This window comes from Manis pentadactyla, chromosome 6 (genome assembly GCF_030020395.1).
Source record: "Manis pentadactyla isolate mManPen7 chromosome 6, mManPen7.hap1, whole genome shotgun sequence".
Taxonomy (NCBI): Eukaryota; Metazoa; Chordata; class Mammalia; order Pholidota; family Manidae; genus Manis; species Manis pentadactyla.
The window spans coordinates 57946145-57970636 of NC_080024.1; the positions used below are offsets into that span (position 1 = coordinate 57946145).

At 38.7% G+C, this 24492-nt stretch overlaps 1 protein-coding gene across 5 annotated transcripts in view; it reads right to left on the reverse strand.

Moving 5' to 3' along the window:
- Window positions 1–24492, reverse strand: part of OSBPL6 (oxysterol binding protein like 6) — a 212423-nt gene that overhangs the window by 106497 nt on the left and 81434 nt on the right. For 4 of the 5 annotated variants that reach the window (XM_057503889.1, XM_057503888.1, XM_057503890.1 and 1 more), the window contains exon 1: window positions 10290–10305. The exons of the other annotated variant lie outside the window; for it this stretch is intronic. The gene's annotated coding sequence lies outside the window, so the exon portion shown is untranslated. Of the gene's footprint in view, window positions 1–10289; window positions 10306–24492 lie in introns of those variants that run through there. 5 annotated transcript variants of the gene reach the window in all.

Consider the following 24492-nt stretch of genomic DNA (forward strand, 5'->3'; position numbering starts at 1 on the left):
AGATCAGGAACCAGACAAGGATGCCCACTCTTACCACTTTTATTCAGCATGTTATTGGAAGTCTTAGCCATGGAAATTAGGCAAGAAAAGTAAATAAAAAGGCATCCAAATTGGAAAGGAAGAATTAAAATCATTACTACAATAATATAACATGACACCATAAATAGAAAACCCTGAAGAATCCACTAAAAAAACTGCTAGAACTAATAAATGAACTCAGTAAAGTCACAGGATACAAAATCAACATACAGGAGTCTATTGCATTTCTATAAACTAATAACAAACTACCAGGAAGAGAAATAAGAAAACAATCCCATTTATAATTGCACCAAATAGAATAAAATACCTAGGAAAAAACTGAACTAAGGATGTGAAAGGCTTGCACACTGAAACTATAAGACATTGATGAAAGAAATTGAAGAAGACACAAATAAATGAAAAAATACCGTGATTGTGGATTGGGAAAAAATAGTATTACCAAAATGTCCATACTACCCAAAGCAATCTACAGATTCAATACAATCCCTATCAAAATTCCAATGGCATTTTTCACAGAACTAGAATAATTCTAAAATCTGTTTGGAACCACAGAAGACCCTGAATAGCCAAAGCAACCTTCAGAAAGAACAAAGCTAGAGGTAATCACAATCACTTATTTCAAACTATATTATGAAGCTCTGGTAATAAAAGCAGTATGGCATTGGCATTAAAAATAGACTCATAGATCAATAGAACAGAATAGAGAGCTCAGAAATAAACACATGCATTATGTGGTCATTAATTTATGACAAAGGAGCAAAGAACATGCAATGGGGAAAGAACAGCCTCTTCAATAAATAGTGTCCTGATCATTCAACAAACTATTATTTGTTGTCCTGGTACAGTGTCAGACTTGTGGTACTTTATAAATTAACAAAAAAATGGGTGTCAAAAAGCCTGGGCTTGAGTCTTCCTTTTTCAGCAGATCATGAAATTTTGTGTCTCAGTGTTTTTGCTTCCCCTACACAGAGAAGATACTTCAGTGCCACTTACCTCATGGGATTTTGTGGGAAATCTAGAAAGAAAAGAAGTACTTCAAAATACACACATAGATAACTGGGATAAAGCTGGCAGACTGAATACAGGATCTGTTTTACTCTAAAACCACTGAAAACACCAAGAAAGAGACTTTTAAAAAAAGTAAACCCAAGAACAGTGAGAACAGGACACAACAGCAACACAATTTGGGGACTGGAAAATAGATAAGGGAGGTAAAATGATATCTAGGCCATTAGTGAGTCCTGTCACAAAGATGGTAAGTGGACATTTAAGTAACCCAGGGGAAGGCTTAAAATGTCACTTTATATTAAACTAAGATGAAAAAACTTACTTTTCCCCAAACCCAAACTTGGGAAATGCCAGAGCTAACTATTTACTACAGAGCTTCTAAAAGGTAGACCAACATGTCACTTGGAAACTTACTCTAAATGTAAATTCTTGAGCTCGTCTATACGAGAGAACGCACAACTGCAAGGCCCAGCGCTCTGCTTCGACAAGCCTGGCTCTGCGCAGCGGGGGTGAAGGGTTACCCGGTGGGCCCTGCTCGTCACTGATCTGACACCACCTCTAGGGAACAACAACATGCTGGTAGACAGAGTCACTCTCAACTAACAGACCTAAAGCCTTAAAAATAAAGGAATTGTGAAGGTTTTTTCTCAGAAATGAAAAAAAAATTGTAAGAATTTTAAGTGATAACTAAAGCAGTGAGCATTTAACACTTATATTAATGGACTTTTTACCTCAAAATTTTTTCTCAAAACTTCAGAAAGCTCATGAAAAACTAGTTTTATTATAAATACAGTACCTCCATTTACAAATGAAGAAAATAAAGCAAAAAGCTCTTTCATGAACCAATAGGACACTGTTGTATACTAATCCTTGCAAGTAAAAAATTTCTTGGATCTGGCTTCAGAATCAGAAACAGATAATCCAGCCACTGTCTTTTAACTCAACTGGAGGCCAGCAAACATTTTATGTGAAGGGCAGAAAGAAAATATTTTAGGCTTTTTGTGAGCCATACACTCTTGTCGCAGCTCCCCAACACTGCTGTTGTAGTAGAAAAGCAGCTGCTGACAATTGCACATGAATAAACATGGCTATGTTCCAATAAAACTTTATTTACAAAACCAGGCTACAAGCCAGATTTTCTTCCCAGAGGGCTATAATTTGCTGAACCCTGAACTAGAGCATGAAAGATTAGAAAGCATTTTTAGGACCAGATATTAGAAAGCACTTTCAAAGATTTTAGATTACCTATTGGTTTCTCATGGCAGGTCTTAAACTGCACTACAGTTGGCAAAGCATTTACAAAGGAGATTCTATATTTAATGGCTTCTTGGCAACTTCAGATTTCTCTAGCTCCTCTAAGGTGTGAAAGAAGATACTGTATGCTTAGAAATACACTAATTGAAAAGTACTAATAAAACCAAGGGTAAAGAAGATTGTTTGGATCAGAGTAAACTTTTACCTATGATACCAGTTTATTAAAAGTCCATTTTGAAAAAGATTTGCTTATTCCATTTGAAGGATAACATCCTAAGTAGTCCAAGGATATTTAAAGAAAACGCACTATTTTTTTAAAGAAAGGAACACTGTAACTATATTTGCAAGTTTTGTTAAGTTTCTGAAATGCAAGAAGGTCAAATAAAGCTTTAAAAACGGGCAAAATTTGTCTAGTCCAAACATGGGTAATGGGATAAAAGTCTAGATAGAGTACAAGAGCATTCAAGTAGTAAGTTCTCAGCAACCACCATTTCCCCCCCAGTCTCTTCCTGGGTAAGGTGGCTTCCTCATCTTTGCAAATCTAAGCAGCACTGTACTTGATGAAGTATACATTTTTGTGTTTCTTCATCAGTTTTTTCTTTTACATGTTTTATTTTGAATAATTTTGCGGAAAAGTTACAAACATATTACACTGAGTTCCCATTTACTCTTCACCCAGGACTTCTTCCAGTTTTCAGAAGCTGACAACACAAGGGATTTTATCTTAAAGTGACAATTGAAAAAAAATCAGATGTTTGGAAATAAATTCACATGCCAAGTTTGTAGTTGTTGTTTGAGTAAACTGCATAGTACTTTCAAATTTAGTATTCTAAATATGAAAATGTAGTCAGCAAGTCACCCCTCAGTTCTCAGCCTGTCTTGAAATAGGCAAACACCCTGTCACTTTCTAGCAGGATATTCTCTTCATTTGCTTCACAGCACTTACTTCTCTCAGTAGTTACATTATTTGTTTAGTGTCTATCCCTGGAGACTTGTTCTATTTCCTGTTCTCTTTGTTATCACCTCTGGGCCCAGAATATACCCGGTGCACACAGTAGATAGACACCCAGTAGACTTTGTTGGATGAATGATTGTTGGATGAATGAATGCCTACATGTTATGAGCAAGCACTTTAGATATAGCACAGATGATACGATATAAGGCACAGGATAAAGGACACATCTATTTAAATTGTCATTGTTTATGAAATTTCAAACCTTTCAAAGTCTACCACAGCCTATGCACAGTTGAAGTTTTGGGGAGCCTATATGTTTGTCCATCTCTTTGTAACCACCTCTTACTGAGGCAAAGTTAGAATTGCTACTCCCAGTATATTCTGGTTCTCTGAAAGCCAAGCCCTTCAAAGTAGATATGTATTGTTGGTTCACTGCACACAGTACCTACTGGCATTATTCATCAGATGTGAGAAATAAAGAAAAATTGTAACTCATCCTTAAAGTTAGGCTAAAGTATTAATCAGCCTTCTGTATGTCAAAATATATTTGAAAAAGACCCACAAATACTGGAGTCAAAGAATCAGGGTCAAGGAATTACCTGGTTGTAGGAAAAATAAAGAAATGACAGATAGATGGCAGGAAGGAAGAGAGGGAGGGAAGAAGGGAAAAGTATGGATACCTTCATTTCTCCCAGGGTCAGACATGACAAATGTGTCCAAAAATCAAAGCACTCCAGCACCTGACCAACCAAGGGAAAAAGAAAGTCATTCCAAAATGAGCACCATCAACATCTCCATGTATGAAGTAAAGAGAAGCCAGAAGACAAAAATGCTGGGGCATTTTCAGACTCTCACTTCATTTAGAGCATTTATCTTCTTTCTGTCTCTGGATCTGCACTGTGATGAAGGGTGGTCACGAATAAATGTATTCAGTGCAGAACATGATCAACACTAATACTAAAAATGGAGTTGAAGGAAAAATTCGTCTTCAGACCTCATGCATAAATACTGAAAGACCAAAAATAATGATAAAATAAGAGGTAAATAAAATTCTGCATTTCTTCCGTAAATAAAAATAGAATAATAATTATTAGTAGTAATGCTGAGATAATTCACTAAAGCTATTTCATGTACTTCAAGGATAAAGCAGTAAGTTTGTAATGTTATTTCAAACCAAGATTTTCAGTAGTTTTCAGTAAAAGAGATATAAATATAAAATCAAATAATATTAAAATTCCATAAAGTTACCTTGGGAAAATCAGTACGAACTCCTATTTTTCTATTTAAAAAATATATTTACTTCCTATCCTGTCCCCTGAAAAAGCCTGCAAACACTGGAAATTATAAGAATGAGCCCTGCTCGTGCTCAGACTATAGTTTCTAAATTCCATCGCCTAGTAAAAGGAACCATGGCTCCTTGAAAGGACTGATTTTCAGACTGTGATAGGAAAAGTACAAGAAGTGCTTGGGACATCCTATTGTACCAAAAAGCAAGGTCAAAAAAATCTAATGGAATAGTGGTGTTTCTGGGATATTCTGTATCTTGATCTGGGTGCTGATTATATGGCAATGTTCAGTTTATAAAAATTCACTGTGATTCACTTATGCCAGGTCCTCTTTCCTGAACGTCTACACAAGAGACAACTTGAAAGGCATCCCCATGACCAAGAAGGTTTTATTTGAGCATCTGAAAAAAAAAAACAAATAGTCAAAACATAACAAATATTTTTAAAATCCATGAATTTGCAATGATACTCCAGAAAAAGGGCAACTCTTCCCCTGAAAAAGACAAAGAAACATCTTTGATCACCTTTTGAAGAAACTAAAGTACTAATTCTGAAACTGTCTATTAAAGCACTTATTTACTCTGCCTGTCCTCTATGAACTGTATTTTAGGGTTATCAAATTACTGGCTGATCAGAGAAAGCTCGTTACAAAAGAATTCTAGCTAATAAATGTAAAAGGTATGACAGGATGTTGGGGGTAGAAATCACCATTTTGCAATCCCTAGTGAAATAATGTATCCAGGCAATAGTTAGTGATGGATAAGATCATTAGGTGGAAAAAAAATGGTGGAAGAACTTCACAATAGAGGGCCCAGGATGTTACCTGAGACAGCCACTACAGCCACTATCCAATCTTAGCATCACTAGAAATGGGGCAACCAGACCATGTGAGCCTCCTGAAATGATGCCACCTAAAGTACACAGCACAACAGAAGCAGAATTCTTGCCAAAAGAGCAGAATCTGAATCCATTCAAGCCTCCAGGTCTAACTTCCAGTATCCAGTAATTTGGCTGATAGAGAAAAATGTCACATTACGACAATCAGTCACAAACCCAGCATGTGGAATGCTCTATTGCCCAAGTGCTTAGTTTCTTCAACACATAAATCACTTGAAAAAAGGAAGAATATTCTAGATAAAAGAGACTTAGGAAACCCAATAACCAAATGAAATGTATATACTCCCCTGGATCTGATACAAATAAACCAACTAGAAAAAGACTAGCAAAACTTGAATACAGAATGAGTAGTAAATGGTATCAAAGAATCTTTTGGTTTGGCAATGGCATAATGGTTTTGTAGGAAAATGTGCACATCAAGAGATGTATACTGAAGACTGTAGGGTGGATATGACATGATGTCTATCTCTAGTAACTTCAGAATATAAGGGAGAAGGGATAGGTGAATCTGGATGTGTGCACATGGGCGTTCACTATACTACTCTCTTTACTTTTGTGTAAGTTTGAAATTCTTCCAAATGAAAGGTATTTTTTAAAAATAGAAAAAAAACCAACAAAACACAAATGAAGAAAGTTAAAATTTCTCTCTTCCCTATTATTTTACATATGAAACCTGTGACACTGACAGTATACTTTTTTCTTCTTCATTTTTTAATGACTTCATTCCCACTTTTACTGAATATATATTTACGCAACTTATTTTTCAAAGCTGGTCTAACTTTTTCAGATTTTGGCATGGCGATTTTTCTTAAACCTCACCTACCTGAATGAAAAAGACAATATGCAGGGGTGGGCTGGTCTAGTGCGTGGCCTTTACCTCCAGACAGGATTCTTCTTCTCTGGTCTCTTGTTCCCACTCTTTTCAACTGGGCAAGGAAAAAACTTTGAGGTCTTTTCACTCATCTTCCCTGGAGAGAAGAGTGGGCTACCTCTCTGCTGATTCCCTCAGCTCTTCAGAATTAGGTGCCTCTTGAACAGAAGACACCACCTTCAACATGAGAGACACAAACGGAAGAAAAGCCAAGGAGAAGAAGAAGGAGGCAGTAAAAGACCACCAGCATCGCCTGTTCTCAGTGGATTTCTCTCCACGTCCACTAGTCTCATGTTCCTCAAAACAGATAAAAGGGAGTGAACATCAGCTTTCTTATCCTGCCATGGCTGACTGCTCTTTCTCCTCTTTCAGTATTTGCCTAGCCATGTTATACTGGCTCACTGGTTAGCTGATTGACTGACTGTACCTTTTCACCCCATCTCAACCTGTTTTATATGTCAGTAATGGCTTTCAAGCATGCCCCACCTTGTTTCTATTTTTTCAGTTCTGGTCATCCTTTCCTCAATGAGTTATGTCAAAGGGAATTCAGAGCTGATAATAGGAACACCAGGAAAAAGAAACAAAGGTGCTTTTTGAAAGCTTTTCAGAATATTCAAGCATAGAAACTAATTCCTATGACAAAAGAACAATTAAAAAAAACATTATGTTAAGGAAATGAACTGCCAATCACCTGCCATTTCCTTTTAAAGAAAAGTTTAATTTCTTTCTCATGAGTGAAGTCACAACTCAGCAAATGTGTGGAAACAAATTTCTAGTTACTTTATTTTCATGAATTTAAACCTGAAAACAAAGGGACTCATGTACATTTCATCTTTGCATGGTCAAGTACCAAGGAATCCTAGGGAATACTGACCTACGAGACTGCATGAGCTGGAGCAAAGTAACGCAGCCAGAAGGACCTAAAATAAACCTTCAAAGCAGCCAGCCTTCTTGCATGCTTGCCTCAACATTAAAAATGGATATCCTGACCTCAAGACAAATGTTGGGCATAAAACCCACAGGGCATAAATATGCAAAGAAGTAAAAAACTAACCTTTTCAAACAATATTGCTTCTCTCTCACCAACTTTACATTTCCCTGTATGGCCCCGGAAGATGACTGGTTAGCCAGAGACGGGTAAGATTCCTCAAGAGAGGAACAACCTAAGACAGGCACAGTCGCAGGGGGGCCATCAGGTGAGAAATTGGGGATCAACAGAGGTGAGGCTTAGAACCTCACCCCCCCGGTTTTGAGAGAAATCATCTGCATCCGTGGATGTTTTGTTGCCCTTGTCTAGCTTGGATTAATACTTAATCTATAGGCACACACCTGATCATCTACATTTGTCCTCTTACATCACTAAACTATGTTTTCTACCTTTATCTTGCATCTACCTACCACTTCAGCATTTTATTAAAAATAATAATAATAATAAGAAGAAGAAGAAGAAGAAGAAGGGAGAAATGTGGGATTCACATATAAATCAAGTATAAAAATCAAACGAATATTCATATTTGACCTCATTGTTTATAGTTCATAATGCGTGATCAAAACCGAAAGTTTCTGTGATGACTGCCCTTGTACTGTTCACTATGTAAGAACTTATTCACTATGTAAGAATTTGTTCACCATGTAAGAACTTGTTCGTTGTGCTTCAGAAGATGGGAGACTGATGAGAATTAGGCTTGCGGTGGATTAATGATTATGCATCAAGTCCCCTGTACAGAATTTTATTGTTGTTAACTGTTAACAACCATTTGGTCAATAAATATGAGAGATGCCCTCTCAAAAAAAAAAAAAAAAAAAAAAAAAAGGATATCCTGAGACCTGAAAGCCACTTAAGTAACAGGCACTCCCCATGTGAAGTTAAATGGATTGTTGGGATAAGAACCACTATTTGGGGATCAAGCCAGTTTCCACTGCATCTGTACGCTACAGTCAAATAATAAAAGTGTGAGTTTAGCAGGCAGAGAAGGACCCTATGATTTGAAATGCTTTCATGATTTAAACTCTTCATTACCATATAAAAGTTTGATTGAATATCAAATGAACAGGAACATCACTGTGAGAAGTCCAGCTCCCAACAAAAGACAATGATCAAAAAAAATGGGGAGGTTTGTGATTAACTACAACACACTGTGCTTGAAGATACATCTGATTCTGACGGCAAGATATCTCAATGTCAGAAGTTCTGCACATGTAGATGCAACAGCATATTGCTCACTGAATCACTATGGTGTCCAGAGTAAGGGAGTAGTAAATGTACTCTTAAGTCCCTACAGGAGACATTCGAAAAGAAGCCAATTCAATACATCAGTCTTCTATCTACCTAGGACCAAAACCATCAGATAATCCATGGAACTCAGAGGTCATGGACTATCAGACTCCGAGATGACTACCTCAAGGTTTGGAAAGAATGAGTCTCACCTTATCACTATGCAAAACAGATCCTCCAAACTAAGAACAATGGACTATCTGATTTTGGGAAAACCTTCTTCTTAGGCACTTCTGGCAGGTGTTAGGCTTAACCTCAGAAAGCCATCTGGCTCATAACACGCACACTGTATATAAAATAATAAAATGTCAAAAGAGAATAAACACTAACAGAGTATTGTGTGTAAAGTACATGGGAGAGACTTCATGAAAGGAAAGGAGAAGAAATTGATGCTTAAAGCAAGAATCTGGCCTGCAAACTCCTACAGGTGCCAGGTAGTGACATAAAACCTTGTGAGGCCATTGGGTTAAGCACTTAGGGAATAGTCAGGACCAGCAAACTTCAGCCCTTGGATAGTAAAAACCCAGATTTTTGATCTTCCAAGAGGGGACACCTATCTTATGTTTTTGTGTAAAGTTTCCAGATTTCAAATATTGGCAATGAACTCAATTAAAATTAAAAAAAAAAAAGCTTTTCATAAGAAAATTGAAGAATTCTAGGCAAATATAAAAAAAAGAAAGAAAATAAAATGTTTACAGCTTTAAAAAATTATGTTTTTTTTTAAACTAATATTTGGCCAGTGGGCCATCAATTTGCAAGCTCTGTTCTAAAATGTAATTTTAAATAATGCATTAATAAACAGAAAGCTTCTCACATAATGATTACACTAAATTATTGAGCCTTGGTTTCTGCTCTACCACGAGGCACCAGCCCGTGCACGGAAAGGGTAGGAATGGCATCAGAATATCTGGGTAGTGTCTTCCAAATTACAGATGTCTGAACTATCTCCATCACCAACACCACCCCACGGCAAATAAGAAAGCATCTGAGTGGAAGACACACAGCTTGCAAAAGCTCCCTAAGAGAGGGGTCACGGATCACAAGAAAGTGAAAAGCTTTGTGTAACTGGGAAGGATGTGTCCAAATTGTGAAGAACAAAAATCACGGAGCCTAAGATCTCAAATAGCGTATGTAGAGTGGCTCTGAAAATACAAACTGCAGATATCAAAGATGACAAGGACCCCACAGTGAGTATTGCTGCTATCATATTAGTTATTTCAGTCTCATGGGCAAAAGAAAACAACTGTTTACCTGTTTACTATGAAAGACTATAAAAAATGGATGCATTTTAAGAATGCATGTTTGCCTGCACATGTGGGTTTGTGTGCATATGCATGCATAATGAAAGCCAGGATAACATTTTAACTATTTTTAGGCTTAGGTCTCCGCAAGTTCATTACTCAAGAAGAGGAAGGGGAGTGTCTTATTTCCACATGATGCCAGACTGTAGATAGAAAAAAAGTGACACATATTTTGGCATGTTTTTCCACTTCCTATCCTTCAAAAAGTTACAGCAGAATTTTTTATTAATATGGCTAAACATAGTTGGGATTACTACATATTATTTTTAGATCTGATATACACATAAAATATTTTTTTAAAAAGCCTTCCTATGATTTGATAATGTCTCACTAATCTTTTGTTATTAAGCACAGCCTAATCCAACCCTGCTTTTGATTTCAGGCTTGTACTCTCCTAACTCACCTTGTACCTAGGAGTCAGTCTCCCAAATCAGGTTCAAGGTAAAAGCTGTTCAAAGCCGTTTATCCTCAGATGCCTGCAGCTTTTCTCCTGGGAATGTGGATTATCTATTGACCCCCCTGCAGGGGGTTATCTGGTAAATTATAGGAGTGGCTCCTTGATTTCCTTCTCTTGCTGTTTTATAGAAGGGCGGAAGCTGAAAAAAAGAGATTACCGTTATATATACAAATCCACAGAACTTTCACGAGCCTCTTGGGCAGACTGCCTAAGGCTAATCAGAAAATTCCTTCCAATTTATTTCTTGAGGGGAAAGTTCATAAGGGATAGTATCTCAGCTTTTTTATCTCCTTTGCTCAATCTTACATAATCTCTAAGATGTAACCATTGAACTTGTCAGCAATTAGTAGCAGTCATAATTTACATTTTACCCAGAATTTGGAGTAAGAAAACTCTCAATTTATATAGCCAATATTTTCTAAAAGGGGACAAAGTATATTTTCCAGAAACAAATTTAACCCTCCAATTAAATGTAAACCTCCGTTTTTAAGAACGGTAAGCACCAAGTGCTTTCATCACATATGCACCTAAGTGTACAATCCCAGCGCCCTGATAAAGACCTATTAATTGTCTCCAATTTGCCTTAACAGAGTAGAACTGTTGCCGAACTCATAGAATAATCCTCTAGCAGAAAGAGCAATTTCTCAGAAAGGAAAGAAACAATATTTTATGAGAAGATAATATATGTTGAATTTAAGGGAAAAAAAAAAACCTGACAAGTAATCCAAAGTACAAGCTAAATTAGTTCCTCTGTGATCCTCAACTGCAACAACAGTTTTTTTCCTTCAAGACATAAACCTTTCTAGCAGGCTTGTTTGTTCACAAGGTAGATTTAAAAATCACTTTGTAGGTTTGATTATTTTTCAAGCTTACTCTTTCACTTTTATTTTTTTCTTTTTACTTATGGAGAAGGGAAAAAAATGTGCACACACACATATTCTTAAAGGCTGCGACTCAGTGAAAGTGCAAAAGATTGAGGTCTACCCAGCAACCTATGCCATGACTGAGCCTTTAAGTGTCATCTTTCTGCAAAAAAAAAAAAAAAAAAAGTTTTCTAAATCCCTCTACCCTACAAAAAGATATTTTTAAAAATCTCTGCTATGTTGTAAGACAATTCCATACAGCCTGTAGGTCCTAAGTAAAATGTACTTGGTGACTATGATGATGATATGTAAGAACTAAGGTTAGGGTCCATCAAGATTATTTTTGTATGCTCAGCATGATAGCTGTTTATTTTCTGCAAACACGACTCAGTGCTCTTTAATCCCATATAACTATAGCAGACAGAATATGAATGGTCAGCCTCAGGTATTTCCCTGCACACCTTTTCCTTGTTCTGTCCTATGATGGACTCTACCATGCTTTGGAAAAGGAGAGAACACTAAGGAAGGAAAGCAAAGAAAAACAGGGTAAAGAGCCCCTTGCACTCCACTGCAGTTCTGATCCATTCCTCTTCCTTAGTCTTATTATGCTTCGTAACTTCCTACCAGCCTGTAACGGCGAGTGGAAAAGTAAAGGAAAAGAGAGGACCATGGTTTAAAAATCAAGGTTTCCTCTTGTCTCTGCTTCTACCAGTCCAGCAGCAGAGGCAAGGAAGAAGGCAGGGTGAATCTTACTAAACAGACCCAAGGAACTGCCCCTCCCTCCCACATCATAGCTGTGCACCTGTCCGTCTCCCGCCTGTGTAGATCAGACCTCAGCCTGAGGGGCATTTTTCTACTTCACTCATCCATTCTCCATAGTCTTTGCCTATACATCTTCAAATTCCAGCTCAAAACCACAACTCCCAACTCCTTCACTGATCTTTCCAGCTAGAGAAATGGCTTCTCATAGTGCCTGGTACTTGGGTCAATTCTATTCTACTGGTGTGAGGCTGTGCTGGTCTTACATGCTGCTTACGACCCTTACCCCCCACTACCAGTCTGTTGACTGGGAACCAGAGACCAGACCTTAGCTCTATGCACACAAGAAGTGTGAAGGTTAAAAACTGAAATTTACAAGGTTTCTATTTATATGTATTTTGTGAGAAATTACTCTACTGAGGCAGGGCAGGGACATGGGACACACATTATGATGAACTTCTCCCACCTATGATTAAAAATGCTGAGATATAAACAGTATTGTAAGAACAGGAGGGGCTCCATCTTAAAGCTAAGATCCCATTTTAAAAACCGGGGATTTAGGAGGTAAGATTCCTAACATATTTTATGGTGATCAGTCAACAACTGACCCTGTCTTAAGGAAGGTCAAGTAGTCCTAAAAGTTATGCTCCCAACCCTTGATGGTAACCACCATCTTGGAGAAGAACAGGATCAAGAAATTCCTTGTGTTAAGTTTATCTTACAGAATATCTAGAGGACAGACTATGAATGGTGACACAATGCCTTTCACTGGAGAAAGGCATGAGACCACATGTCAAGCCTATACACCCCCACCCTCCACCCTCTGTCCCCTTCTTCAAAGCCTTATTATAAGACAGCATCCTAAGCCCTTAAGTGTGCCTCCTCTCCGAGGCTACCCCCACTCCCCTTTCTTCAAGTGTGTACTTTCTGCCTTAAATAAAGACTTCTCACTGCTCAGCTTACTGCGTTTTGTCTCTGCGCTGTTCTATTAATGCAATAATGTCTTTGTCATTTCGCTATTTCATTCAATTTTCTAGACTTCTTAAGCACAAGTCTTCACTCTCTCTGTCCTACTTCAGACAAATAGGGAAGGGCTAGTGAGATCTCTGATTTGGGCTTGCAAGTTGCCGTCGCCTAAGTGACCTGGACAGGATTTTAGCTGGATGATCATGCTCTTTAGTAGCCTGCCCAAAAATCTCCTTTCTTTGTCTTTAGGAAGTTTGCAAGACATAGTCTCACTCCATCCAGTGCTCTTCAGGTCCCCCAAATCCTGGGGTGGTAGAGGCTTAGTTCTTATGCCTTGAAGATTCAAGGAGACATCAGGACCCCAGGTGACTCTGGCTGTAGGTGTTAACATGGGATTTTCCCTACACTGAGCAGTTCAATGAGCTTCCCTTTCCTCCCTGTCTTTCCTTGCTCTCTGCTGCCTGCAAGGCAACCACCATTCCCTGCTACCCTAGCTTAATGAATTCCTTCCTTATCTACATTTGTCCAACCCACTTGAGAATTCTTTCTTGTTCAGAGTCAAGAACCCTCTCTCGTCCAGGGTGAGGTTTTACCCAGTGAGCAGGGACAGACCTCCTCAGACACAGCTGCCCGACAACACTACTACATCCATTTTTGCACAAAAGCGCATGTTTTCACACAGTGCGTATGCAATGTTTTTGATTGTTCTGAGACTATAATTAATGTTTATGTGGACATTCTCTGCAACTTTGAAAATGGCAACAACCACGATAAAGTGCAGTGCCTTTTAACCTTCAGGAGGGCTGATTACTCCGCATTAAAAATTCCAACTCTATCAATACATGATTCAGATACTATCAATCACTCCTGATAGCTCCTGAAGTCAGAAACATTAGGAATATTTTTGTTAATTCAGCTTCAAAAACTTGAGTAGGGCAGAAAGATTTACATCGTCATATTCAATTCCAAATTTCCAGGTGACTAATATATAAAGTTTTATTAAAAAATCAGTAAGTTAACCAAGGAGCAACTAAACTTTATTTTAATTAAGAAACTGTACAGGGTCTGGTTTTACCTTGTACATAAACTGCATGTGGGACAGAAGTCCAAAGGTGCTAAGATTATAAAGTTCAAGTCTGATTACTCCAAGTCCGATTACTCCTTGTGATGACACACATTGAAGATTAATTCTTAAAGCTCTTGTTAAGAAATAAACTCAGAAAGGGAAGAGGTTGCTTCTTTTTAAAATTATAACCAAAATTGATGCTTAAAAAAAGTATCTGGTTTTTATCAACAGACTAAAAGGAATCATAATTAACAATACCCTCTGTAGACCAAAAAGGCTCCTGACATCCTCCTCCCTGGCAATTAATAAATTTAAATGTTGGAATAAAGGCTGATTCCAACAAGGTCTCCTATGCCAACCAGCACCTGGGTAGGAGTCTCTGCAGGAGCATCTCATCAGGGGAGCTTAGAGATTTGGCAAAGGTTCTTTTGGAATGGCTCATTCAGGAAGCAAATGCTCCATTATCTCTGCAACAGAATTTTTCCTGTAAGTTGTGTGACTCATCCTCCCACAGCCTGAATTTTGCCTTTACACCATGTTCTCGTCTGGCATACTCCCCACACATTCCACTCATTTCTTACTCAAGCTCCTCAGAGCACATGATCAATCCTACCAAAGACAAGACTATCTGATGTCGCTACTCAGTTAATGCATAGAATGCAAAATGGAGGCAAGGTAAAGCAAGCTCCATCACTCTGTAAATACTTAAGATTTTAAAAATAGTAGGCACAGTAAAGACAGCCGTAATAACCAGAAGAGTATTTACACAAAGTCAGCCATCTGCATAGCAAAGCCCATGACAAAAATAGGAGATGAGATACTTTTGACTAATAGGTCTGAGTGTTATGTGGCCCATGACTTTGATTCAATGGCTACATCATTTCCACAAAGAAAGACTGGACTGCATTTAAGGTTAAACATCTTAAATTGCTTTCCCACAAAACTGTAACCCAAGATGTGCTACAAGACCTTTCTTCATTAATTTACTTTGTCTACTGTCTCCAACATATCTTAGCTGGTGAAAAGATAATTATTTTGCTTTTTTTCACTGGCAGCAATGTTTAGACAAGAAATTGATTTTCTCTTCCTACCCCTGACAATCCCAAGTACACAGAGGATTTCTACACAGTGTCTAATTCCCTGGAGAATACAGTTTTAGTGCTACAACCCAAGAGAGTTTATTTTATGTAAGCAGGTTGTGCTGAGGTGACTTTCTGCAGATGGAAAACACAAACTCCGCTCACTTTGGCTATCTGAGGGCAGGACAAGTGTTACATTTCTCCAAATCCCAGACTGCTAATTTGGGAATTTCTCTAATCTCAGTAGTGCTACCATCTAGCAAAGAAGTTAAAAAGCACCAGCTGAAATCACATAACAGAGTTTTGGTATCTGCAATGAAGTACTGATTCATCCACTCCACAGTAAGTCAACCATGCAGTTTTATACAAACATTAAAATCAGACACCAAAGAAGATACAGGAATGTCACAATCACCAAAAACAAAGCTCCCTCCCTTAAGAAATTTAAGGTTTAGGCATAGACAACGGGAAAAGGTATGTGAATAATCTTTTTAAGTTACAAAAGGGGAAAATGTGCTATGGATGTTCCTGGCATGAAAATATTACCTCTCCCTTGGAGTTTATGCATCGGTGGGAAGCAGAGATCAGAGGAAGTTGCTCAGAAGACGGGGGGCATTTTAAAGATGAGCAGAGTAAGGCAAGAAATGGAGAAAAGCAGAGATGGATAAAGGATATTCCTACTAGTGAGAAAAAGTATGTGAAAGTCTAGCGACGGGGAAATGTAGCCTGTAGTTCCAGTATTCAGAGTTTAGAGTACAAACAGGACGGCAAGGGAAGGAAAGGCAGGGAGGGGGTTTGGAAGAGTGCAGAAGGTCTTAAATGTGGTGAAGGACCCAGTGTCACGGCGCAGGCTACAGAGAGCAGCGGCGGGGTGCAGAGGGGAGTCACGTGATCAAGCTGCAGCAAGGCCGTCCAGGAGGGCAACCTGGGGGAAGGAGAGCCCAGGGGTAGGGAAGGGGCAGCCCACGGGGAGGGTGGCGCTACCTGGGCGAGTGCGCGACTAGCAGGGACAAGGGAAGAACTTTTATCTGACAGAAATTGATCCTATTTGGCGTCACATATTTCCTATCCTATGAAAATAATGAGAAATAAAGTACACCTATTTTTTCCAGAAAGATGATAAAGTGCTATGAGATATGGTCAACACACTAATAAACTAAAATAATTTACTCAACACAAAACATTTTTCTCAGGTTGTTATACTTACGATTAGGCCAATTTTTGCAGATTTTTGTTTGCTTGTATCCAATTGCGTTCAAATTGACATGTATTTCTCTGAGGGCAGGGCAAGTGTTACATTTCTCCAAATCCCAAAAGCCACCCACGAGGAAGGACCTGGCACCTATTAAGTGTTCAAAGAAAATTTTTCTTACAAATCAAAAACAGTTTGTTACTACTGACAGAAATTCAGATGACTGATTATACAGATAAGAAGAGTTCTGGTTATAGATTACTTAACAGAGTCCCCAATTTTATTATTCCCTTGACAATCTCTGTTTTATATCCAATGATATAAAACCAAGAGTACTGAAACCACTCAGTGCTTCAATTACTCAGTTGAAATTTATTCAAATTTTATTTAAATTTTAATTTAAAAAAGGCTCACATTTTACTGTAAAGTGCTATAAATATGCTCTGGACATATCCTAACCTTCCAAAAGCAGTAGGCTATAGAGCAAGAGTCAGCACTTTCTCTGCAAAGGTATAGATCTGCAAACATTTTAGGCTTTGTGGGTCATGCAGTCTCAAACTTAATGCAACTACTTAACTCCACCATACTAGCAAGAGAGCAGCCCCAGGTGATATGTAAACAAATGTGTATGTCTGTATTCCAATAAATCTTTATTTTTTTAAAAATGGTGACCCACATTTGTCCCCTTGGACTGTAGTTCATGTAAGTGACTCATGAAACCATTTCAGGAAATGTGTCCACTAAGTCCAAAAACACTCATTAACTGGGAGAAAACTTCAAAGAAAGCTTATACTATTAAATAAAAATATGTTTAAGAAGTGCATGATCAACAAAATGGGTATACAGGGCAAGTACCTCAACATAATAAAGGCCATATATGACAAACCCACAGCCAACATCATACTTAACAGTGAGAAGCTGAAAGCTTTTCCTCTAAGATCAGGAACAAGACAAGGATGCCCACTCTCCCCACTGTTATTCAACATAGTACTAGAGGTCCTAGCCACAGCAAACAGGCAAAACAAAGAAATACAAGGCATCAAGATTGGTAAAGAAGAAGTCAAACTGTCACTATTTGCAGATGACATAATATTGTACATAAAAAACCCTAAAGACTCCATTCCAAAACTACTAGAACTGATATCGGAATACAGCAAAGTTGCAGGATACAAAATTAACACACAGAAATCTGGGGCTTTCCAATACACTAACAATGAACTAACAGAAAGAGAAATCAGGAAAACAATTCCATTCACAATTGCATCAAAAAGAATAAAATACCTAGGAATAAACCTAACCAAGGAAATGAAAGCCCTATACCCTGAAAACTACAAGACACTCTTAAGAGAAATTAAAGAGGACACTAACAAATAGACACTCATCCCATGCTCTTGGCTAGGAAGAATTAATATTGTCAAAATGGCCATCCTGCCTAAAACAATCTATAGATTCAATGCAATGCCTATCAAAATACTAAAAACATTCTTCAGTGAACTGGAACAAATAGTTTTAAAATTCGTATAGAACCACAAAAGACCCCAAATAGCCAAAGCAATCTTAAGAAGGAAGAATAAAGCAGGGGGCATCTCACTTCCCAACTTCAAGCTCTACTACAAAGCCACAGTAATCAAGACAATTTGGTACTGGCACAAGAACAGAGCCACAGACCACTGGGACAGAACAGAGAGTCCAGATATTAACCCAAACATATACAGTCAATTAATATATGCTAAAGGAGCCATGGATATACAATGGGGAAATGACAGCCTCTTCAACAGCTGGTGTTGACAAAACTGGACAGCTACATGTAAGAGAATGAAACTGGATCACTGTCTAACCCCATACACAAAAGTAAATTTGAAATGGATCAAAGACCTGAATGTAAGCCATGAAATCATAGAATTCTTAGGAAAAAACATAGGCAAAAATCTCTTGGACATAAACATGAGCGACCTCTTCATGAACATATCTCCCTGGGCAAGGGAAACAAAAGCAAAAATGAACAAATGGGACTATATCAAGCTGAGAAGCTTCTGTACAGCAAAGGACACCATCAATACAACAAAAAGGCATCCTACAGTATGGGAGAATATATTCATAAATGACAGATCTGATAAAGGGTTGACATCCAAAATATATAAAGAGCACATGCACCTCAACAAACAAAAAGCAAATAATCCAATAAAAAAATGGGCAGATGAACTGAACAGACAGTTCTCCAAAGAAGAAATTCAGATGGCCAACAGACACATGAAAAGATGCTCCATACCACTACTCATCAGAGAAATGCAAATTAAAACCAAAATGAGATATCACCTCACACCAGTAAGGATTGCCACAATCCAAAAGACAAACAACAACAAATGTTGGTGAGGATGTGGAGAAAGGGGAACCTTCCTACACTGCTGGTGGGAATGTAAATTAGTTCAACCATTGTGGAAAGCAGTATGGAGATTCCTCAAAAAACTCAAAATAGAAATAACCATTTGACCCAGGAATTCCACTCCTAGGAATTTACCCTAAGAATGCAGCAACCCAGTTTGAAAAAGACAGATGCACCCCTATGTTTATTGCAGCACTATTTACAACAGCCAAGAAATGGAAGCAACCTAAGTCTCCTTCAGTAGATGAATGGATAAAGAAAATGTGGTACATATACACAATGAATATTATTCATCCATAAGAAGAAAATAAATCCTACCATTTGCAACAACATGGATGGAGCTAGAGGGTATTATGCTCAGTGAAATAAGCCAGGCGGAGAAAGACAAGTATCAAATGATTTCACTCATCTGCAGAGTATAAGAACAAAGAAAAAACTGAAGGAGCAAAACAGCAGCAGACTCACAGAACCCAAAAATGGACTAACAGTTACCAAAGGGAAAGGGACTGGGGAGGGTGGGTGAGAAGGGAGGGAAAAAGGGGGCGGAGAAAGGGGGCATTATGATTAGCATGCGTAATGTTGGGGGGGTGTACAGGGAAGGCTGTACAGCACAGAGAGGACAGGTAGTGATTCTACAGCATCTTACTACGCTGATGGACAGTGACTGCAGTGGGGTATGTCGGGGGGACTTGGTGATGGGGCGAGTCTAGTAAACATAATGTTCCTCATGTAATTGTAGATAAATGATACCAAAATAAAAAAAATAAAAAAATAAGAAGTGCATGTATTTTGACAGAGTATTCATGGGAGGGAAAGCCAGGCCATCTGGCAATTCATGAACATCTCAGATCGTACTTCCTTCATGAATTCTGATGATCATACTGTATTTACTTGATAAAGCAGGGGGAAAAGTAAGGAAATACTCTCATCAAAGCTTAGCAATCTATACTTAAATCTGTAAGAGAATTATGCAAAAATGATCTTAATTCTATTACATAAGCTTAATGATGCTGCCACTATTTACCACTGCAAGTGACTTACTAGCTCTGAGACTTGGTGCAGTTAACTTTACCTTTCTGTGTCTCAGAGTCCTCATGTGTGAAATGCGGCTCTTTCACAGGTGTCTGAAGACTAAGCAAGTGAATGCCCAGAAAATGTTCAGAACAGTCCCAGGACACAGCAAGTGTCCAAATGCTGCAACGGTAATGCTGCTGCACTTCCCGAGTCTCTTCTCCCCCACCAGCCTTACAGGACCCCTCCTTTGCCTTGTCTTCTACTTGCAGTCCCCCCACACACCACCCCCCTGGTGGCCCTGTCTCACTCTGAGGGCTTTAACCTACCATTTTCTAGAGAGGGCTAAATCTCTCTCTCCAATGCTGACTTCTTTGCTACACTGCACTTCCAACTGTCTACTGGACACTTCCACTGGAATATATCATGGGCACCTGAAACTCAGTGAGTCTAAAAATCAAGTGCACTGCACTTTTCTCTGCTTGTCTTCTGTGTTAGTTAACAGCATCACTGTTTATCCTTAAACCAGGCTGGAAACTACAGTTCCTTCACCATTTCATTTGCAACCTTCCCTTTTAACTCACCCCAAGTCCTGTCACTTCCAACTCCCAAAAATCTTTCACAGAGAAAACTCTCTTTTTGCCATCCCAGCTGTCTCTGGCCTAGATTATTTATATCTGCCTCTTGATTTCTCTGCTTCTAATCACTCTCTCATCCACACCACCTTTCACTGTCATCAGAATCATCTTTCTTAAAACATATATTTGACCATGTTATTCTCTATTCTCAATTTTTCTCTGTTGCTTGAGGGAATGGGGTCTGTGGACCTTAAGGTGAGTTTCAAAGCACTTGGGAACCCTCTGGAATTGGATACAAAGATTTGTGAGTCCTTGATCAAAAAAGATCACTGTCTGAGAGGACAATTTTTAAACTGCTCAGCAGGGTACACTCTGCAACTAAACTGCACCTTATCACTCTCACGTTCTATTCTCTGCTTCAGATACAGCAAATACTGTTTTCCTCCAAACATGCACATCGAATGCCATTTCACCTTTCTGAGCCTTTGCATGTGCTGTTCCCTCTACTTGTGATGCTCTTCTCTGCATGTTGAACACTTGAACATCCTTTAGGTCCTGGTTCAGGTCTCAAATGTCACCTCTGTGAAGCCTTGCCCCAGTGTTCAACTATGTGCAGACAACAAAAGAGATGAATAAACAGATTTCTGATGTCTGTACATCGTAACACTGGTCTGAAGTTTCTTACAGTCAAAGCTTTATTCTATACAAAATATATTGCCTTAAATACCTGGAAATATATTGTGTTTACTAAGTCTAGGGATGTCCTTACAGTGTCCTTGGATTCTAATGAGCTGGGGAGTAAAGCTCATGGAGCCTAAGGACCTGGGTTGGAATCTCGGCTCAGCCAACTGCCAGTAAGGGGACCCCAGGCAAGTTACACAGCTTTTCCTGCCTCAGTTTCATGATCTATAAAGATAGAGACAGTAAAGTAACTACCGTTTAAGATTACTGAGGCTTAAATGAGTTTCTATCTATAGCACTTAAAACCATGTAAATGCTTACTATTATTATAATTTATTGAAATCAGTGGCCAGAACAAGAGGTCCCAAGAGATAATCACAGAGCAAAAATAACTGACCTTGCCACTTAAACCTCAAGCTTTAGTCAGCTGAGTTAATTAGCCAGAGAATACTATCCAAGATGGTCCTTTTCACTCATGCTTTTATCAGCTGAAGAGTGTTTCAAACCTATCTGATAAAACTCAGACTTTTCTCCTATTAACCTCCAATAGCTAAAAATTTTAGTTCAGAGTATTTCCAAGGCACACCACGTAATAGTAATTCCTTTGAATATAAAAAAAAACCCAGAGCTGCTTTTTCCTGGGCAGCAAGTCAGTGAGTCATCTCATTGCTTAGGAAGTGCCCAGTATGAAGGGAAAATACTCAGAAGGGAATTGGGAAGAAAGACAAAGGAGCTCAGGGACTTAGCTGTCAAACAGACGAGCTTGTTTGCCAGAGAAGTGGGGTTTAGGCTAAAGCACCACCCACCTGGCCAGAAAACATCTGTGAAGGAAAGATCCTAAACACCATGGAACCTAAGGAGGAACCGAAGTGAGCCCATGCTCTGTGACGCAGCTGTCACACGAGTGACAGGATTATGCTGCAGCCTCGGCACTGCCTCTGTGGAAAATTTTCACCTCTCCCCACTGGCCCCCCAAAAAGCCATTTTGATCCACACCACAAATAATGCAGTTGTGTAAAAGACAAGACTGGATGCTTTTTGAGGACAGTGTCCACTCCTCTCCACCTTTGTTCCCCAGAAAACCACCAAGAAATCACTTTACTCTTCATTAATAACCCTACTCAATAATCAGACCTTAAGGTAAAATACTTGAGTTAATATTTGAAATGAAGGAGAGAAGAAAGCCCAAATTCCTTATCCTAGTATTAAAGGTCCTCCATGATCTAACTCCAGCTAACTTTCCAAGACAGGTTTCTGGAAATCTTCAGCCAAACAAAATTCCTTGCAATTTCGCTATACCCAGTCTTTGCCCCTTCTGTGCATTCCCTCTAACTAAAATAGTCTTCCCTTTGCATCTCCAAAGTCTAAATCCCATCCTTCCTTTAAGTTCTGTATGGATGACATGAAGCCATTATTTATGGCTCAGCCAGAACTAATTCTCCAGCTTATTAACTTTCACATCCCTAATCAGCAATTCTCAGATTTCCCTCATATTTTTGACACATGCGTTTTTTCTTCCCAAGACTGGATGCTTTTTGAGGGCAGTGTCAGCTCCTCTCCATCTTTGTGAGCCCAGCTCCTCCATGGGCTCATATGCATATGGCAGGGGCTCCTACTGTTTGCTAAAGTATGCAAGAAGTGTGCTGAAGGGTGCTAACCCTCATTGTGACTGATCACTGAAACAAAATGGACAGGAACATGCACTCAGACAAGCTTTGCAGAAGAAAGGCTTCAGTTTGAAAGATATGCAATAAGACTAGATTTCTGGTGAAGCAAGTTGAGAACTGAGAATTTTAACATAATTCCTGGGGCAAAGAAACCACCATTTACATTTATCGTCTAGGGATTTGCCAACAACTACTAACAGCAGTGCATTGAAAGCTTCCCTCCCACTCATGTAACTTGGAGAAATCATACAATGGCTGGTCCTGTGTTTACCTACTATAGGCTAAAAAACACTGCTCGCCTTTAGGCTTTGGACAAGGAGCTCTCAAGACCTGTTTACATAGTGATAATTTCAATCATCATGTCTAATATGCCTTAAACTCTAAGCCCAGGCGATCTGATAGGGCTCAGGCAGAAGTTCATTAGTCCTCACAGGCCACTCGGATGGCACTCAGAAACACTTGAGGGACCATGAAGGAGAGGCTTACTTCTCTCTGGGGGGAGGCTCAGGTTGGCATGGTCTTTTCAGACCACTGGAAAGCTGCCCAATATCTCTGGTCCTGCATTCACAGATGACATTTCTCTACCTTCTTAGTTCATAAATGAGTTTTTATATGCATTCCTAAATATAAGTAGTTTTTCTAAGCCCCAAATGCTGAAGAATTGATGAGCCACATCCCAAACCCAGAAGAAAGAATGCTCTTACAGGGATGCTTGGCTCAGAGTCGCGTTAGTGGGAAGTTTTCTGTTGAGTGGTCTGCCTGATAGGCCTTCCAGATCAATGACATTTAGAACAGTCAGCCTCCAGTATCACATGGCTGGTGCCTAGGATTACTGAATGGCAACTAAATCCTTGGGGCAGGTAGCAGGAGACTGTTTTAACTTACTTGCTTTTAAAATAACTATTATATATGTTCTTTTAAAGTATAAATGTAGCCACCACATGCAAATTATGGTCAAAATAAAATTGTAACTTTGCTTAAAAATTAGGTAAACATTGTCAGTGGCACGACCATAAATTACACAGTGGTTTGGAATGACAGAATAGACCCTAAGCAAGCATAAGGTTTGTGTAATTTTTTTTTCCTCACATATGGCTTAACTGAGTAACCTGGCCTAATTTCTCTTTGAGCCAGTCTCTTTTACCTCCTATGCTACTTTGATGGAATTATTTCAAGCTGCCCCATTTACATAGATGGCATTGGCAGTAAAATCAGAATAAATTTTTAAATGTTGAGACAGTGAACTATGCCATCCATTACAACTTGAAACTGTTGTCCTGGAAATTCAATTTGATGTCACAGACTGATTTTTTTAAAAATGGATGGGGAAAGCAGGATAGGCTATGTATCATGTAATAGCAATTTCCTTGAAATTGTGCTTTATTTGGGCACAAGTGGAAGCATGTGGTCTCACAGAAAGAGCATGGGCCTTGGATTTAAACAGACTTAGTTAAAATCCCAGTGATATTTTCTAGCTATGAATCTGGGCAGCTTACTCAGTCTCTCTGATCCCCAGGGTCCTCATCTGAAGAAATGGGGATTTGGGGCCCTAACAAAACCTAGTTCAAGTTGCTTTGGAGATTATAGATAACATATGTTTGCACGTAGTACTACATACACCACAGGTGCTCAAACAGCAAACTGAACATGCAGTTTTTTAGCTACTGAACTTTCAGACTTTAGAGTCATTCTTTAGTTCTAATGCCATACACATACAGTTTTTGTAAAAATACACAAAGATAACTGAGTAGTGTGTTTGGCTGCCAATTTACAGACTTTCTGATACAGACTAACAGATATTAGGTTAAAGTTTTTCTTTTTAAAAAACTGAGCTCTGTGGATTATTCTAATACCCCTATATGTCATACTTTCTGTGGATTACAAACCTGCCATTCCAGGGATTA